Below are 18,559 nucleotides of genomic sequence, written 5' to 3'. Positions count from 1 at the left end.
TGTTTTGTGCTATTTGTCTAATGTCTGAAAATTGTTGTATCATATATCTTCCCTAGTTACTTTTAGGTTTTTTTTTTTTAAGGTTAAGAGTTATTCCCATCCCTTTATTATCACTAAAAACATATCATATCTCTCAAAAGGCTCTATATCTTCTTAATCTGTTCCTTCCAATATCAACTTTAGAGAGTCAGTTAAGTATAGTATGGTGGGTATAAAGTGGGCTCCGAGGTCAGACAACGTGGGTTTAAGACGTGACTTTGCCACTACTCTCTGTGTGATCTTACACAAGTTATTTAACTTCTCTGAGTCTACCCTACTTATCTGTAAAATAAGAATATTAGACATATATACATATCTTACAGAGACATAAGTGAGGAAACACAAAGCATTTAACACTGCTCTAGGTACACAGTAATTACTCAATGATTGCTGTCATGTAAAATATTCATTATCACAGTCACCTCATATGCCAAATAACAAAGACAGCAACTTGAGGTCACTCTGGCTAGTTAGCAGTGAAACCTGTGCCCACCATAGGCTACGCCTGAGCTGTCTACACTAGCAGGAGAACCTTGTTAAATTCCGTAACTGACAAGAACGTCTCCTCTGGCTAATGGATTATATTTGCTTCCTCTAATTCCTTCCTTGCCATCATCCTTTCCGTACAGTTTCCTTTCAATCATGGTCAAAATATCACCATTTTATATCCTGGCCCATTCCCTCTGAAGGAGCAAAATGTTCATATGCCGTATTCATTCTAAGGACCCCATATACATTGACTCAATTTTATATTTAGTGTAACAGTAAAATTCTGAAAGCATACTTAAAAACCTATATTGAAATTATCACAAGATAACAGCACAGCAAGCAACTCAGCTTTTCTCTATTTAATGTTCTATTAACTTAGGTTAAAGCTCTTATTTGCTCTTTTTCCAACCTCTGGGGAAAGATTTTTTCTATAAGTGCAACTAACTAAATGAGCATTAAAAGTAAGTGAAGTTTTGCTTCATTATTGAAAAAGCTAATATTTGTTATATGTATTTAGACACTGTTCTAGACATGCCATAAGGCAGAACTATGCTAATCTCATCTACATGGAGGCAGCTTTATTTTTCTAAATTACAGATGTTATGGAATGAGTCTTTAAAAAGTCACTGACCCAGTTTGTCTCCCTATGAATGCATATTCTATATACTGATAAAATACAACACCAGGTGTTATAATTCAGCACAAGTTATACCTTAAACACAAAGAAACTTGGAGACATAATTTTCACAGCTTACAAGCACTTTCACATACATTCTCTCTTTAATTCTTATGACGATTCTGTGAGCTAAGAACCCTCAACAGGAGAAAGCCAATTTTGTAAAAACAAAATGAAAGATGAAGACATCCAACTACAATCTTTTCTCTACCCTAAAAGTACTTAATTCCGGACTGAGTCAAGTTCACTCAATGTTTACATTTGTGAATACTTATTTTCAATGGACTGTATCACTTTGCTTTATTCAACAGTAATAAAATGCCATTTTCTCATGAGTTTCATAGCAACATTTGTCTCTATTACCTCATCCCTAAAACAAAAGACCTTTTCCCCAACTTCTAAAAGATTAAAATTTTAAAAATTTCAAACCTACCCCACTCACATCAATGGACAGATCCTCTCAAACCTATCCTACTCATATGGATAGACAGAAAATCAACAAGGCAACAGAGATCCTAAATGACACAATAGAAAAGTTAGACTTAATCAACATTTTAACATGGAAACAACCTAAATGTCCATCGACAGATGAATAGATTAAGAAGATATGGTATATATACACAGTGGAATACTACTCAACTATAAAAAAAGAACAAAATAATGCCATGTGCAGCAACATGGATGGAACTAGAGATTCTCATACTAAGTGAAGTAAGTCAGAAAGAGAAAGACAAATACCATATGATATCACTTAGATCTGGAATCTAATATACAGCACAAATGAACCTTTCTGCAGAAAAGAAAACCATGGACTTGGAAAATAGACTTCTGCTTGCCAAGATGGAGAGGGAGGAGTGGGATGGACTGGGAATCTGGGATTACTAGATACAAACTATTGCCTTTGGAATATATAAGCAATGAGATCCTGCTATATAGCACTGGGAACTATATCTAGCCACTTATGATGGAGCATGATAATGTGAGAAAAAAGAATGTATATGTGTATGTGTGACTGGGTCACCTTGCTGTACAGTAGAAAATTGACAGAACACTGTAAACCAGCTATGATGGAAAAAATAAAAATCATTATTAAAAAGAATTTCAAACCTCAAAAGATTTCAAAAATAGTGCAATGAATGTGCCCTCTATCTAGATCCACCAGTTGTCAATGTTTTGCCATATTTGCTTTACACATGCATACAAATGTTTAAAGCAAGTATGTATAATATTTAACACAATGTAATATTTTCAAATAACTATACATGTATTTCTTATTATATAAATTATTTAATAAAAATTATCATATATATCATATGACTTATATGAAAGTTAGTATCACAACAATTAAGTAGTTAAATACTTCAGTTTTAACCTCCTAGGAACAAAAGATGTTCTCTTACATACATTGTTACAACATTATTATCAAATACATGGTACTTGTTTTCAAATTTCCCCAATAAATGTCCTTTATAGCTGTTGCCCTGATGTAGGATGCAATCTGAGAGCATACACTGCATTTAGATGTCATATCTCTTTAGTCTCCTTTAATCAAAAAATAGCTTCCCCAGCTTTTTTGGCCTATAATGACTGGCATTTTTTAAGAAAACAAGCTCTCATTTTTTTATTTGTCTGACTGTTTCCTCATCATTAGGTTCAGGTTACACATTTGGGGCAGGAATGCTGCCAAAGTGACGCGCAGGGCTATCAAATTAGTGGGTACATGACACCAATTTGTTCTTCTTTTGGTGATGTTAGATGGCTTAAATTTGATCACATGTTTAGTATTCTCCATCCTAAAGACACCTTTTTCCCTTTGTAATCAAGTAGTCCAAAGGGCAACACTTTGAGAATATTCTGACTGCAACATCTTTCACTCACTCTTTACCATCCACTGATCATTCTTGCCTGAATCACCTATTAATCACCAAGGCTGTAAAATAGGGATTTTCTCTTCCATCATACTTCACATTTATTAACTGACTCTTCAAAAGTACTCCGTGATAGCAAAAACACCGAGATCCGCCTATATGAGAGGGTTAGAACAAGAATGAAGATGCTCGCTGGAGAGACCAAAGCACTCCAGAGGAAGTCTGGACCAGTGCTAGACACACACAGCTCTGCATTTGCTGCTATGGAGATATTTCTTTATGGTCAATCTGGTTCAAAGGAATTCTTCCATTGTATAAGCGGTGGATGTTTACCATGTTCTTTGTTCCAAGACGATGATGGAATACTGGCACAGGATCTAAAGCAACTACATTTTTCAGGCTTCATACAATAACCTCTAGCTTCCTGCAGTAGAGGAAGAAACTGAACATATCAGATTGAGAAAATTGGACATGGCTGAAAAATCAGGAGATCATTCGTAAAATGTGCTTGCATCCAAAAGTTTTTTTATAGTACAAATCAAATACCCCAAAATTACACTCTTTCATCCCTTGTCTTGTATGACTTTCATTCAAGGAAGGAAAAGGTATTTCTTTCTAATCCTTCTACCTTACAGAGAGATATGCTGAGCATTTATAACAACATAGCTTCATAAACTTGGTCAGGCTAATTGTCTGCAGACCATCTTAATGCAATGAAAACGCTCAACTCAGTGCTTCCAAGGTTCGGCACCTACCACCAAGTTCCAGGTCAACAAAATCGAAAGATTAGTTTAATTTAATTCAACAATCATAATGTAATCCACAAACACTCTGCAAGTGGTGGCACCCTTGCATGTTATTGTAAATATTTGACTTTATACTTTCCAAAGTGCTATAGAAAAAGCCAAAATCAATGCACACTTATTGCCAGTATATTACATAACAGTAGAAATAAATTATTAAATAATTCTCCTAGGAATCACTATAAAAGGGTAAAATCTTAATCTTGGACGGGGTCATAGAGAGATAGTCCAATCTTCTACCCAATCCCAGGTTCATGCCTTCAGCATCTGAAACAGCAATGTCATCTTTGTTTAAATACCGCCAGCAAGAGACAGCCTACAATACACGGCATTTCATTCACTAATCGTCGGCTACACATAAGATGACCCTGAGACTGTGGCACGAAGAATCAATGTGTTTTTTATGTAAAGCTACCCATACACCAGAAAAATACAGTAGTGGAAAAACACAAATTTAATAACAGGCTTCCTTTCAATATTAAGATTTTCCAAAACATTTAAAGCACAATTCTATTAATCAAAATTTGATACAGCAATATTAAGCAACATATACCAAATGTTTCAGGCCAAGGAATGTGGAGAGCTCTCTCATTGTATCCCTGGCCCTGAAATAGATCTTTCTCGAAACTTCACCGTCTGTGTCTTCCATCAGAGTTCCAAGAACATTACTTCATTTCCTCTTGTCCACCACAGTCCTCTGAATATAAGGGCTTATTTGCTTAAAAATCTCTTCTATTTTCTTGATCTATTCATCATCCAGAATAGAGTGGCAATGACAATTTATAAACATAAGGAAATATAAATATATACAGAAAAAAATCAATGACTTTAAGCCTAAGTGAACAAAACAACACCATTATAGAAAAAGGATACAATTCAACAACAAAAAACCGAGCAACCCAAGTGAAAAATGGGGATAAGACTTAAATAGACATTTCTCCAAAGAAGACATACAGAAGAACCCGTAGACACATGAAAAGATGCTTTAAATCACTAATTATTATAAAAATGCAAATCAAAACTACAACGAGGTACCCCCTCACATCAGTCAGAATGACCATCATTAATGAGTCTACAAATAACAAATGCTGGGGGAGGGTGTGGAGAAAAGGAAACCCGACTACTCTATTGGTGGGGATGTAAATTGGTATAATCACTATAGAAAACAGTTCATAGGTTCCTCAGAAAACCAAAACAGAACTACCATATGATCCAGCAATCTCACCCCTGGGTATATATCCGGATAAAACTGTAATTCAAAAAGGTACATGCACCCCTATGTTCACAGCAGCACTATTCACAATAGCCAAAACATGGAAACAACCTAAATGTCCATCAACAGATAAATGGATTAAGAACATGTGGTACATATATACAAAGGAGTACTACTCATCCATAAAAAAGAAAGAATGCCCTTGCAGCAATATGGATGCAACTAGAGATTATCATACTAAGTCAGTCAGAAAGAGAAAAGATAAATACCATATGATACCACTTATATGAGGGATCTAAAATATGACACAAATGAACCTATCTACAAAAGAGAAACAGACTTAGAGACATAGAGAGCAGACTTGTAGTTGCTAAGGAGGAACGGGGAGGGAGTGGGATGACTGGGAATTTGGGGTTAGTAGACATAAACTGTTATATTTAGAATGAATAAATAGCAAGAATATACTGCATGGCATGGGCAACTATATCCAATCTCTTGGGATAGACCATGATGGAAAACAGCATTTTTAAAAAATGAATGTGTGTGTGTGTATATATATATATACACACACACACACACTTTGCTATACAGCAGAAATTGGCACAACACTGTATATCAACTATAATTTTAAAAAACTTAACAAAAACTATGGTATCTGTGAAGCACAAGAAAGTGAAGTACAACTGTGAAAAAAGAAAAAGGCAGAGGGACTTAATCTGGTTGAGTTTAGAGATATGAAGTTTGATGATGGGAAAATGCTCGGCATCCAGGTATGAAATCCAGAAAAGATATCAATTTGAGCCATCAATTGAAAATATAACAGATAAATTTCCTAAGGAAAAGAGACAAGAAGAAAAGAGCAACAATGAATATCTACTTACACTCCTGCCTAGTATTTCTGCCTTGTGTATTGTCTTGATTTTCCAATTTTCCCCCAATGAATACTGTTACCTTCCAACTGTAACATCATTTCTGTAATGTCAAGAATCAAATCTCACATACCTTCTGATATTGGAGTCATAGAAGATACTCAATAAAATCACTTTGGATGGTTCTAACAACCGCCTCAAAATATTTATGAAAAGACTAGTAGCAATGGGACTTTATCAACACATAACATATTTCCTGGACAATGAAATTTACCTTCTAAGGGTACTCTGGAGTGTCACACAATTTAATGTCTCCTTGAGGCCAACGCCTCACACAGGATGTCTTTATATTAAATTAATGCATCCACTCAATGAAAACTACTAAAAGCCCACCGTGTGCAGGGTACTATGCTAAGGTACACCTCTCGGAAGACACAAAACTAAACCAGACAAGGTCATCACTCTTGAAGATCTTACAGTATTGCAACCATTTTGTGCAAAGTCAAAATTAACTTGTCCCTTGAGTCATTTTAGTATATTTCATTGTACTCGCTGAAAAAAATTGCTTATAATTTTACAGCTTTCTTTCAACTTTGCCAAACAGTCTTAATGTTTGGCATTAACTAATTTAACAAACTTAAATGAATTATACGATGTGAGTACAATTGCTAATTACTTCACATCTGTAGATGAAACTTGATATTTGTAAAAATTCTCTATCATCAACTCCATTCATACACTGAGCTCATTGATTAAAAAGTTCACTAGAATCTTTTACGCACCTAAGGCTTTAGTCCAAGTCATCCTGGCCTTCCCAGCGGCCCATAAATCCTCACCACCTGGTCCCCTCCTTATGGACTTATCAGCGCCATCTCCCATGCCTAAAGCTCTCCCCCATCCCCACCACACAAATCTTCCAAATTCTTCTTCCCTTTCAAGTGGCATCTCCAGCTCATCTACTCCACAGTCTCCCATCTCTGAACTCTGATAATCTATGGAAACCCAGCCTCCGCCCACTGAACTTCAGGTTTGTGTTTCCTGTGTTATTCAATAACTGTTTCACATGAGGCGGGTTTTTTTTTTTTCTCTACTGGAATATATCCGTAAAGCTCTTTGAAGGAAATCTCCATATGTGAGTGTGGTGTTCACTAGCACCTTTTTAAGCAATTTTTTGCATATAGAAGGTAGACCAAAGAGGCAGATAACAAATGCCTTTTGGTATGTAGAGAATTTCATATCGTACCTCCTATACTTGGCCCTTTAATAAATGCTTTTAGATCATAATACTGCTGACTAGACCAACATATATTCGTTCTACTCATAACCTAACTCTTCAGAGAGGGTTCTATTTTAATGGAGGATGAAGGGGGAGAAGAGTAAATCTTTTAGCACGTTGATATAACTATTATCACTACTGTATTACTGTTCTTTATCATTTAAGGCACCATCACAAACAACAAGAAAGACCAAAGAACTATGAGTTATTAATCCAGGGATACAGAAGTCTAATGGCCAATCTATCAGGCCTAATAATACCTTGCCCTTCATTTGCTGACCTGTAATAATCAGACCAGGGCCACAGAGTGGCAGTTTCTTCCTGAGAGGTCACAAGACCCGTCATGGTCATAAAAACCACCGCCACTTTTGGCTCATTAGGATCACTCTTTAAGTCAAGCAGAACCACCGCCCTGCTACAGTATCAGGATCCAAAGTTTCAAACGCAACAGGGAATGTACGATTTGGAAAAAAGTACTACAAAATGATCAGGAATAAACAGGCCAAAAGAAATAACAAAGAGCATAGCCTGAATCAGTCTGCAGTGAAGCCTGGGTGTGAAGGAGTAGCTCGGGGCCCCGGCGGGGTCGGGGGGGGGAGGCAAAGAGGCCACAAAGGAAACCTTTCCCCAAAACACACCTCAAAGAACCATCTGGTGCTGGTAAGGGAGAGATGGAGTCGTTGAAAACAGCTCCAATGTCTCCACTTTCTAGAATTAATGGAATCTCCGGGTCTCGAGAAGCTCACACACACATATAGACACACACAGCAGGCACACGCAACAGGCTGAAGCTATATTCGCTCTTCAACAAGATGTCTCGTCTTACTGAAATGAAACCAGGAGCTCCTTTTCACAACCTAAGACTCATATTAAAAAGGTGTTTCATAGTTTTAAACAGTCTTATAAACTAAACCACTGTTTTCAATTCTGAAAACACGTTTTACGGTAGGAAGAACTTGGGGGGGGGGGGCGCAGTGCAATGGATGAGCTCATGTCTCGAGGCTTCACCTGAAATCATCTAGTGGCAGCCATGCCTTTTTCATACAAAATAAAGCCTCCAAGTAGGGAGGAAGCACAGGTTGAAGAAGGGAAAGTTGTCACCAGAGGAAAACGAAGGCGGGCCTGCTACATGCAAGTGAATCCAGAGGGAATTCCAGTTTTGTTCCCTGGCCATCAAAAACAGTTTGGAAGATTTGTGCCAAAATTGGAAATAAAAGCATGCTCTTTTCTCCCTGCACCCTACAGAGCTGCCTTTGAAGTCACATGTGCTCCACAGGGCACAGACAGAAACAAAAATCAGGCACTTAAGTTTTCTGCAGCCGGTTTAGCATGAGACAGTGTGCTTCCAGCATTTTATACAACAGTCATTTCAGCTCCCTCTCCTTCGATATGATGAGCTTTTGTCTCATGCCCTGGAATTTAAATCCGCGCTTCCCTCTGGTTATACCTTCTGGTCCCAGGGACAGCCTCAGGACTTGGCCCAGCTGCCTGGATCTGGTTCAGGCCCTGCCTGGATGGACCGACTCCAGCTCTCGGCTTGTAGGAACTGGGGCTGACTCTGCAGCCACCTGGCAAGAGCTGGCTGGCTTTGCAGCCTTCTGGACTTCCCTGAACAGCTCACTGGGGTGCTTCAAGCCCCCCTCATCTCTTCATTCTGCCTTACCAGGGCTATGGGATAAAACACAGCTATCCATTCTTCCTGCCTCAACTAAAAGGTGAGAAAAATATCGCATTTGGAATAGTAACAACTAATGCTGGTATATTTCAAAAAAAAAAATCCATCTTCAAAATCAGGTACTTCCTTGGTAAGCCTCATTACAGCCTTAAGGATAGAAATGTTTCTACCGCTTATTTTGTTTTGTTTTTCTGCCTAGATACTGAGTTTAGAGAATGGAAGGATCCTGAGCCAGTGTTACGTAAGTGAGAGCTAAAAGGTAGGAAGGGGGGAAACAAAAACATTTCATATTTTCCAATGCATAAAGTTACCTGCTCGGTGAACTCAAAAGGGAAAAAAATCAAAATAGTGTATTTCCAGCATAAAAGAGTTTATTGTAGGATATTAAAAGTGGCACCTTTTTTTTTTGGCAGGAAAGCTAGAACTGAAAGGAATCTTAAAGACCAACTAATCCAATTACTTAACGAGGTGGAAAGTGCTGCCCAGAAGTCAGTGGTTCAGACTAATAGGGTGGTGTCAAGGAGACATGCAAACCCTCTAGAAGGAGCCTCCACTGGCCCAAGACAGGACAATTTGAATATCAAAAAGAAGGACTGCAACTGATTCAAACGTATCAATTCTATAAAGTCCGTGAGTGTATAATGAGTTGATAAGAGGTCCTTCCACCTCCACCCCCAAAACAGTAAAGAACAGCTCACTAGTGACCACCAGTAAAAGGTGCTGGAGCCCCAATTCATCATTCTGACAAATGATAAATACAAGGCAAGGCTGAATAACATACCATTTTCTCTTTCCAAACTATATTTCAGGATAACCAAGTAACTGATGATGGAAACTTCACCCATTTAAAAGAATCCCAGCGAATAAAAGCAGAAATTATCACAGAACTAGAAAAATTCCATTTTGACTTTCTCAGCTGAAATTCAGCCTTTCAACTGGGTCCCAAGAGGTGGAACACAGATCAGCTAAGGATCAATGAATGTAGAGGAGAATAAAATGCCACAGTTAGGGTAATTAATTAGTAAAAATGTAAGAGGAATGAGTATCTGGAAAAGAAAGGTCAGAATGGAAATGTGGCAGCTGAGGCCAGGTCGGGAGAGACCAAACACCATCAACACATTTTCTAAGTCTCAATTTAGCCTAGCATTGCTTAAAGAGAAAAGAAAAAGAGTGAGAAAAGTGAGAATGTACATAAAACATGGAAACATAATATCAGGGAGAGAGAGAAGGAAAAAAAAAAGTTGGTCCTGTTCATGCCAGCATTTTTCACCACAGCCAAAACTTGGAAGCAACCTCTGTTCTACTAATGGATGAATGAATAAAGAAAATGTCACACACACACACACACACACACACACGCATGCACGCACATGTGTGTGCAATGGAATATTATTCAGCCATGCAAAAGAAGGAACTCTTGCCATTTGCAACATCATGGGGAGAACTTATGAAGGCATTATGCCAAGTGAAACAAGTCAGACAGAGAAAGACAAATACCATACAATTTCACTTACATATGGCATCGAAAAGAAACTGAACTCACAGATACAGAGAACAGACTGGTGGTTGCAAAGGGGGTGGGGGGCGGGTGTAAGGAGAGGGCGACATGGGTGAAGGGTGCCCAAAGGTACAAACCTCCGGTTGTAAGATGAAGAGGCTCTGGGGAATGTAACGTAAAGCATGGCAACTACAGTTAACAAGACCGTAGTGTGTATCTGAAACTGGCTAACAGAGTAAATCTTAAAAGTTCTCGTCACAAGAAAAACAACGTGTAACTATATGTGGTGACAGATGTTAACTAAACTTAGTGTGGTGATCATTTCACAATATATACAGATATCATCATGTTGTACACTGAAATAATACAAGGTTACAGGTCAATTACACCTCAATTAAAAAAAAAAAAAAAGCTGCTGCTCCAAGTCCCACTTGATCCCCATCTTTAATGAACAGCATGAGAGAAGGATGTGCTGGGATTAGAGCTGACGGTGGGCTGGGAGCCCAATATCAGATGAGCCCCGTGCATGTTAACCAGAAACAACTAGGTTTCTGAAACAAGACCACATGTATCCTCCACAGTTAGGTCTCAGTGGGCTGTAGTTGGCTCATTATGAGGCATTCTCTCTGTCAAAATAAATAGGCAGAAGTAACAAAACCAAAGAATCCAAAGAAAAAAAATCCAACCCAGAGAAAAGCACAGCACAGCACAAAACTAATAAAGGCAGTGAGGAGAGGGTCAACATTGCAAAATGTTGTTTTGTTTCGTAATACACTTGGAACCTCTGGAGTGTTTGACACGTCATGACATGGAACACTGACCTTGAGGCTGAAACCAGCATCATCGTTTTTTCCTCCCCACTGAACTAGTCATTTCTTCCCACTGCTAAGTTGGGGGGAGGGAGTAAGGAGAAGAAAAAGAGAAGAGAAGGAAGCTCATTTGGCAAGAAGCTGGACTCCGATTTCCCTTGGTTCTCATTCCCCAAATGGAGTTGGTAAAATTTCCTACTATTGTGCTTTTTGAATGGTCAATAGTGACTTTGTTTCCAGCTCTTTCCAGAAAAGCAGATATTGCTATCTTTTTTTATTTATTTTTTTACTATGTATATACATTTATATATTGAGATAAAATTCTAATGCCATAAAAGTCACCTTTTTAGAGTGCACATTCCAGTGGTTTTTAGTATACTCTCAAAAAGTCACCTGTATATAATTCTAGAACATTTTCATCACCCCAAAAAGAAACCCTATACCCATTAGCAGTCACTTCCCATTCTCCCCTTTTCCCAAGAGCCTATATAGCAAGTACTAATCTGGCTCTATGGATTTGCCTGACCTGGACATTGCATATAAATGGAATCATATAATATATATGGCCTTTGGTGTCTGGTTTCTTTCATTTAGCATAATATTTTCAAGGCTCATCATGTGACATCATGTATCAGTACTTCATTCCTTTTTAGGGCTGAATAGTGTTCCATTGTATATATTCACAGTATTTTGTTTATTCATTCATCATTTAATTCCACTTTCTGATGAAATTACCTTTTTTTCCCACTTTGGGCTATTATGAATATTGCTGCTATGAACATTCATGTAGAAGTTTTGTGTGAATATAAGTTTTAGATACTCTTGGGTCTACCATGAGGAGGAGAACTGTTGGATCATATAGTGACTCTATGTTTAACTTTCTAAGGAACTGCCAGACTGTTGTCCAAAGCAGTCGTGCTGTTTTGATATTCTCACTAGTAATCCAGCAGAAATCTAATATCTTAATATCTTCATCAATACTTGCTACTGTCCATTTTTTGATTATGTATATCCCAGTGGGTATGAAGAGGTATCTCACTGGTTTTGATGTGCATTTCCATAAAAACTAAGCCTTTTTTCTTATGCTTATTGGCCACTTGTATATCTTCTTTGGAGAAATGTCTATTCAAATCTTTTGCCCAATTTTAACTGAGTTATTTGTCTTCTATGTATTGATTTGTAACAGTTTTCAATATATTCTGGATACAAATCCTTTAACAGATATATAATTTGCAAATACTTTCTCACATTTCATGAGTTGTCATTACATTTTCTTGAGAATGTCCTTTGAAGTACAAGAGCTTTTAAATTCTGATGGAGTCCAATTTATTTTGTTGTTGCTGCTTACGCTTCTGGCATCTTACATAAAGCTCCTGCCTAATCCATGGTCACAAAGATTTATGCCTGTTTTCCCCTAAGAGTTATCTAACTTCAACGCATACATTTAAGTTTTGAGTTAATATTTTTAAGTGATTTGAGGAAGGAGTCCTACTTCATTCTTTTGCCAGCTTTCTTTTTGGGACATTTTCAGTCTGTTTGTAAGGCTGCAGCCCTCACGTCATTTCTCAGTACAAGTCACCGCTTCAAGGTACAAGAAGCAGTACTGTTTTTAACAAAATGAAATGAACAGGGAGGCCGTACACAGGGCGATGGTGAAGAGCACAAGCTCCAAAACCAGACTCGATCTCAATTCGACTACTTACACGCTGTGTAACTGACTTGCTGTTCTCTTCCCTGTACTCAGAACCTCTCCATCTTAAAATGAGGAGAGTAAAAATAGAGCATTTTCAGAGAGGTCTAAGGATTATGTGAGTTAATACAGGCAAATCACTCAGAACAGTGCACAGCCCACTGTGAGCATCAAATTCATGTTGGCTTGTTAGCTACTGTTATCAATAATGATTCAATTATATCAATCCCAGGGCTACAGCTTCCAAAGAAATACAGGTCTCAAGATAACAGCAGAGGAGAGGCTGGAGGGGTGATGTGGCTTCCATGACAACACCTCTGATTCTCCGAGGTGGTAGCCTTCCATCTCAAAGCCCCACGGGACCCCCTGATGTTGACCATTTTCTTCTTTTTTTTTTTTTTTTTTAATGGCTGCACCCACGACATATGGAAGTTCCTGGGCCAAGAACTGAATCCAAGCCACAGCTGCAACTCACGCTGGATTCTTTAACCCACTGCACCAGGCCAGGGATGGAACTCCGGCCTCCTCCGTGACCCAAGCCACTGCAGTCAGATTCTCAACCCACTGTGCCACAGCGGGAGGTCCGACCATACACGTTACCCTGTGTACACGTCACTCTCTGTTTGGGTTTCCACAGACTTGCGAGTTTACCAAACATGTGCCAAATCTTTACATGCCACATACCAAAAAAATTATGCTTGAATTTACTGGAGTCATACTCTACTCTTTTAGACTCAAAGCCACTTTATAAGGGCAAAGCATTCTTTCTCTATAGCCTTTTGTTTCCAGGTCATTTTAGCAACAGTGCTAGAAATACCTGGTCATGCTAGAGTCAGAGGACAGGATTCACCCCCTTTGACTCAATGTTTTTCAGGAATATCCTACATGATTCATAAATTTTAGAGGACACCGTTCAATCCATGTAAACCCACATCAAAAACAACTATAAGTCTCTCTTCCAAGGGCTAACTTTTTCACGTCAATCTTGAATTATCCAGGTTTGGACAAGCTGCCATTCAAAGGTGGTTTCCCATCCATTAAAAAGCTTCTGGAACATTTTCCTTCCTACTCTCACAACTATACCATCAATTAGTGCATGTTTGCAACTGCAAATTACTTTTAATGTTAACAAATGCAAAATATAATTAGCTGGGGAGTTCCCGTCATGGCTCAGTGGTTAATGAACCAGACTAGCATCCATGAGGACTCAGGTTTGATCCCTGACCTGGCTCAGAGGGTTAAGGATCCAGCGTTGCCATGAGCTGTGGTATAGGTCACAGATGTAGCTCGGATCTGGCATTGCTGTGACTGTGGCACAGGCCGGTGGCTACAGCTCCGATTGGACCCCTAGCCTGGGAACCTCCATATGCTGCGGGTGTGGCCTCAAAAGCCTATATATATATACATTATATATATAATACTTATATTTTTAGGTGGGAAACCTTCTGGGATCAGCTTATGTCCTGAGTGATTACCGAGTTCTGAAACTGTTGTAACAAATACCAGGACCTGTTCATCCAGGAGAACGTTGTTCCCTTTTCACCTGGGAGGTGTGCTACTCTGATTCTATAACACTGCTTTGGCTTAAAACAGAATTCTTCTCAAGAATCCCTTTCAGGAGCTCCTGTTGTGGCTCAGCAGTAAAGAACCCGACTAGTATCCATGAGGATGCAGGTTTGATCCCTGGCCTCGCTCAGTGGGTTAAGAATCTGGCGTTGCCGTGAGCTGTGGTGTAGGTCGCAGACATGGCTCAGATCTGGCCTTCCTTTGGCTGTGGCGTAGACTGGCAGCTGTAGCTCCGATTAGACCCCTAGCCTGGGAACCTCCATGTGCCGCAGGTGTGGCTCTAAAAGGATAAAAGACAAAAAAAAATTAAAAATAAAATAAAAACCCCAAAACAGCTTTCCTCAGCTTGCTCATTTGCCCAGTCCACCCTCAACTGAGGACAACACTTGTCCAGGTTCCAGGATGCTCGGACACCTCCTCCCTGGGCACCGCTAATGTCATCTCAGTTCAAACAGAGCTATCTCCAGATCCTGTTTCATCCTGGAGCCCAAGCTGAGAACAAAGCAGCCTGCATTCCACCCACAGGACATTCCTCACTCAAGAAAACACATTTCTCTCTTCCAAACCGAATTCAGGAAGAATATAGCAGGGTCCCTCTAAGCTAATAGGAGAGGAAATCCACTGGATGAGGTGAGGTCACAGGGCCTCTGCCACTAAATCCCTTTCTCTGGTCTTCCCCGCCCCACCCCCCAGCCTCTCTTGGGGCGGTTTTAAGATCTAATTTCTCCAGTCTCAGGAAACCCACATCTTAGGTACAGCCCCAGTGGAGAATTAAAAAAAAAAAAAAAAAATTTTTTTTAAGCTGGTGATGATTCTTGGTATAATAGCATTTAACAAAAACAAGGCGTCGAGAAGTTACCTCTCAAGCCAGGTGAGGCTACCTGCATTCAGCCTGCTGTAGCTGCAGGAAATGAGCCTCAAGAGCCAAAAAAACCCTAAACCACAATGGGCACCTCCACTGAAGAAAAGGAAGAGACCCAACTGACACACAGAGCGTGCCTGCTGCGCTGCTCATCTGGCCACGATGCCATGCACAGCCCCTCTGCATGCTGCACAGAGGGACGGGGGACACACGATGAGGGCTTCTGTACAAGCAGGGTGGCCAACCATCCCAGATGCCTGTGCCTGTCCCAGTTTCAACACTGAAACATCTGTGTCCTCAGTGCCTACCCCACCACCATCCGCTCTCTGCAGTTGGCTACTCTAACTACAAACCGGGCCAGGACAAGAGAGGAGGCCAAAAACTAGCTAAGAGGTGAGGAAGAGTAGGGCACCCTGTCCCTGAGGGAACTTTCCAGATCTTAAAGAGTTTTGCCTGGTTAGAGTTAGTGCAGTTCTCAAAGAGAGGAAGTGCCTTGTATTCAAGCACCTTCATCAGTCCAGCAAGGGTGTCTACACCCCCACAGAGGCCACCAGGTCAAAATCTGAGTTGGGCTGCAGACTTTCTATTAGCTCAATGGAGGAAACTCCAACCCACAGTTTCCAAAAGGTGGGTCTTCAGATCACCTGCATTAGAATCATCCAGTGAGACTGATAAAAATCTAGGTCCCTGGGTCCATCCCACGGCTGCTGGATCAGATTCTCTAGCAGCAGAGCTCAGAAATCTCCATTTCTTAAGAAAGCCCAGATGCCTGGTAAATACAGAAGTCCGAGAACCACTCTCCTGACTGCTGCTTCTTTCACACTGTCTCCTCACCCTCATCCTCGGTTATGCTCCAGGGCTCAACCAGGACTCCAGCATCAGCCATTCTCAGGTTATCAGCAAAAGCAAAAGAGAAGTGAACTTGATTTGGGGTCTCCCCACTTCTCTGTGTTCCCTGTCCTTTTCGAGCTTCTCAATCCCCCCTCTCTTTCCTCCGCAATCCATCGCCTTTGGCTGCCCTCTGGCTAGACAAAGCTCACAAAGGCCTGCTCTACTCTGAGCAGTCAGTCTCTGTGTTCCCAAATTACTTCCAGTCTCTCCTCCCTCAACCATCTAATAATCTTTTATTCAATAGTGCACTGCAGTTGGTTGTTGGAAGAACAATCTGGATAAATTAATTCATAGTTACAGCAAAATGACTGACACCACGTCTCACTCTCCTTGGAGAGGAGCAATTGCTTGTTGCCCCATGAGCCACTGATTGGTGGCATTAATGGACATCTAGGGAAAGCATTTCAGGGGTTACAGGACTCTTTCTTAAATCAGTGCTTTCTGCTGACTTCCCTGCCTGGCACAAAAGCTTCATGTGGCAAGGAAAAATCCTACTAAGACAGCCATTGCTTAATTCCTTATAACAGATGCCTATAGGGAAGAGATTAAAGTGGGGTCTTTGGTCCCAGGAAGATAGAGGTCTCAGTCCTGACTCCACCAGTTATTGGTCATGTCTGAGCAACATATTTAACCTCTTACTTGTAAAACTGGAGATTATTACAACACTTAACTCAGAAGGTGGTTAAATTCCACAAAAATGGGAGTTCAAGCCATTGCCCAGAGGGTTAAGAATCCGACTACAGCAGCTCAGGTTGCTGCAGGGGCCAGGCCTGGCACAGTGGGTGAAAGGATCCAGCATTGCCACAGCTGGACCTCAGATTCAATCCCTGGCCCAGGACTTCCACATGCCACGGGTGCAGCCATAAAAAAATAAAAATAAAAAACTCAACAAAAATGTTTTCAAAGCATCTGGCACCTGGTACTTAACATATTATTAGCTGCATTATAAGACTATGTGTATCATGAGAATTCATCCCAACAACTTTGCTGTATTCAACTACATAAAACAATTCTTATATGCTTAGCCTTAATGGTTTGTTGTTCACATAGCCTTCGTGTTCGTTTACACCTCGAAAAAGCTGGGGAAACACTGGTCATCATCACCCTGGTTTTGCCTTGGACAAGCAGAGATTTGTAGAATTAGTCCAGTTCACCAAATGACCCCGCTCAGTGTCTAAGGCTGCCATGGCTACTGCTGCCAATTTCCTCCCGGACTTTTATCCTTCAAAATCCATCCAAGGTCAAGGTCACTGAAGCTACTGCCTCAGCCACTTCCTATTAGTAGCACCATGTAAGCAAAAGCCAAACAGGGCATGAAGAGAGGAGCTGAGCATAGCGGGACAATGGGCATGGGGATTTCTGATGGTCGGTAGTCAGCTCCTCTTTGCCAGGCCCTTCTTCTACAGGCAATGATGACCGTAACCATGAAGGACAAGGTAGGAAGGAGCATAAGACTGGCTTCTTCCAACAAGAGAAACCAAGACAGTCTTGCATTACTGGCACAACTGAGAGCACCGTCCCAACTCACCATCCCAACTAGAAACTGTGTTCATTTTCTGCTAGGTTCCCAAGACCAGGAAGAAATGGACACGTGCAAGAAACATCCCTCTGAGGTAGAAAGAGGTAATGGTATATACACAATGGAATACTACTCAGCCATAAAAAAGGATGACATAATGCCATTTGCAGCAACATGGATGGAACTAGAGAATCTCATCCTGAGTGAAATGAGCCAGAAAGACAAAGACAAATACCATATGATATCACTTATAACTGGAATCCAATATCCAGCACAAATGAACATCTCCTCAGAAAAGAAAATCATGGACTTGGAGAAGAGACTTGTGGCTGCCTGATGGGAGGGGGAGGGAGTGGGAGGGATCGGGAGCTTGGGCTTATCAGACACAACCTAGAATAGATTTACAAGGAGATCCTGCTGAATAGCATTGAGAACTATGTCTAGATACTCATGTTGCAACAGAAGAAAGGGTGGGGGAAAAACTGTAATTGCAATGTATACATGTAAGGATAACCTGACCCCCTTGCTGTACAGTGGGAAAATAAAAAAAAAAAAAGAAAGAGGTAATGGCCTTGAGCTGCTACAAGCTCAACATGCAGTAACCCAGAAGGTCAGGTAGAGAAGAAATCTTTCAAATAAATGGGACTTCAACAGTGCCTCTACCATGATTATAAGGTAAAAAATACATAGCAAACACACACAATGCTTGGCTTACAGAAAACCAAAAGAGGGATCAGGGTTCAACAAAATATGACGTCAGAAGAAGAAATGAAGCAGACCAGCGTTAATGGAGGATGACAAAAACCCAAGGAGGGC

The 18,559-nt window shown here is 40.2% G+C and overlaps 1 protein-coding gene and 1 long non-coding RNA gene across 2 annotated transcripts in view; both read right to left on the bottom strand.

Moving 5' to 3' along the window:
* The window catches only part of NEBL (nebulette), a 355,791-nt gene that overhangs the window by 300,278 nt on the left and 36,954 nt on the right, over window positions 1–18,559 (bottom strand). The gene's annotated exons all lie outside the window — the stretch shown is intronic.
* LOC146399553 (uncharacterized) lies at window positions 12,325–16,289 on the bottom strand. The gene is made up of 2 exons (XR_014818058.1): window positions 14,449–16,289; window positions 12,325–14,257 (listed from the first exon to the last, which is right to left on the bottom strand). It is a non-coding gene; the product is annotated as an uncharacterized LOC146399553 (long non-coding RNA).

Source organism: Sus scrofa, chromosome 10 (genome assembly GCF_054392235.1).
Source record: "Sus scrofa isolate SSC_HxYL_T2T_F1_AM1 chromosome 10, Sscrofa_HxYL_maternal_Yorkshire_Landrace_v2.0, whole genome shotgun sequence".
Lineage (NCBI taxonomy): Eukaryota > Metazoa > Chordata > Mammalia > Artiodactyla > Suidae > Sus > Sus scrofa.
Note: the sequence above shows the minus strand (reverse complement) of the source record. Positions and strands in the feature narration are given on the sequence as shown.